The sequence below is a fragment of the Myotis brandtii genome, unplaced genomic scaffold, assembly GCF_000412655.1.
Source record: "Myotis brandtii unplaced genomic scaffold, ASM41265v1 scaffold52137, whole genome shotgun sequence".
NCBI classification, from domain to species: domain Eukaryota; kingdom Metazoa; phylum Chordata; class Mammalia; order Chiroptera; family Vespertilionidae; genus Myotis; species Myotis brandtii.
Window position 1 is genome coordinate 1 of NW_005369885.1, and position 1,827 is coordinate 1,827.

At 44.4% G+C, this 1,827-nt stretch overlaps 1 pseudogene; it reads left to right on the forward strand.

Annotated features, from left to right (window-relative positions):
* Positions 1-1,067: 1,067 nt before the first annotated feature.
* Positions 1,068-1,674, forward strand: LOC102248558 (annotated as a pseudogene).
* Positions 1,675-1,827: the final 153 nt, after the last annotated feature.

Sequence of the window (1,827 nt, forward strand, 5' to 3'; positions counted from 1 at the left end):
GACCTGCTTTGAGTGGTTTTCCTGTAGGTGCTTCTTGAAGGCTGTGGGGGTTTGCCAGAGCTCTGCAGCAAGTGTGTCAGTTTTGTATATGACAATGTAAGTGAAAACAGGTCAGTGTCCTGGACTAAACAGTCAGATGCTGCATGTTTTAAAATTTGTTGTGGCACACAGGTTGAACATCGCCGATATAGAATGTTCTCTGGATAAGTTACTCCATCATCCCAATGTTTATCAATGTCTTGATTTAGCTAAGAGCTTAAGCTTGGCTTTAAATGATTTTGTGCCATTTGACCCTCTTATAAGCTGCTACTCTGTGTATTAATCTGAATTCTTCCAAATTCAGGCTGAGCCCCCACATGACTCCTCATTGAAGTGCTCCTTAAAGGATACCTGTGCTAGGAGTTACACTGTATTGAAAGTACTGATGGGGCTCCAGGCAGGCTGCCCCCAAATATGCCCATGTGTCATACTGGTTGTTTTTAATAAGTTACTTGAGAAAAAGCTTGAGAAGAACACTCTGAGTTTCTTCTCTCTGCACCGGAAGTTACACATCCTCATCGCCAAAAATAGGGAATTCAGGACCCAGAGGCCTATACAAATAAGTCTCATTAATTCTTTACTAATTTATTCCCTAAACCAAACTCTGCTTAGATTCTTCACTGATTAGTCTCTTTGTTTTATCCATTCCTCACAAATATATTGTTACTCTGTCTACAAAGTATAAAAGCCACCTGCTTGGGACATTTCCTTAAGTCCCTTTTCTGTGAGAACACCATAAATACGTATTAAATTCTTTATTTTCTCTTGTTAATGTGTCTTGCCTCACTGCACTTCTTAGACTAACCAGAAGAACTAAGAAGGGAAGGGGATATTTTCCCCCTCTCCACAGTAACCATATATGTACATGGTTATAGACATAATGAACTATATGTTTGTAAACAATATATATTTAATTTTTTACCCAGACTGGGCAAAACAGTTCATTCTCTAGTTTTCCTTTAAGAAATTGTGTTCTCGGATGTTACAGTCGTGTTTTCTGAGTTCACGTCTCTGCCAGCGCTGCCCCGATGGCCTCCCAAATCCGAAACCCAGCTGCCCCAGCGTCACCGCAGCTGGTAAAGGAGCCCAATCCAGAGGGGTCGCCGCCCAGGCCTGTGGGCAAGCGGTTACAGCAGGAGCTGATGACCCTCATGACATCTGGGGACAAAGGAATTTCTGCCTTCCCTGAATCAGACAACCTTTTCAAATGGGTGGGGACCATCCATGGAGCAGCTGGCACTGTATACGAAGACTTGAGGTATAAACTCTCCCTGGAGTTCCCCAGTGGCTCCCGGAACAACACACCCACGGTGAAATTCCTCTCGCCCTGTACCACCCCAACGGAGACACCCAGGGTGACATCTGCCTGGACATCCTCAAGGACAAGGGGTCTGCCCTGTGTGACGCCAGGACCATCCTGCTCTCCACCCAGAGCCTGCTAGAGAACCCAACATCGATAGTGCATTGAACACACTTGCTGCAGAGCTCTGGCAAAACCCCACAGCCTTCAAGAAGCACCTACAGGAAAACGACGCCAAGCAGGTCTCCAGCCAAGAGCCCTGACCTGGGCTGCCCAGCCTGTCTCCTTGTACCGTCTTTTTACTTTTTCCTTGGATGGTCTGTCCTTGCCTTGATTTCTGTATAGGACTCTATCTTCAGCTGTGGTGTCACATTTGTTTTGTGTCTTCTGTTTTTTAAATTAAGTCTCTGGTTGAGCCTCTGTGTTGTGGTGTCACATTTGTTTTGTGTCTGTTTTTTAAAAAATATATATTTTATTGATTTTTTTTA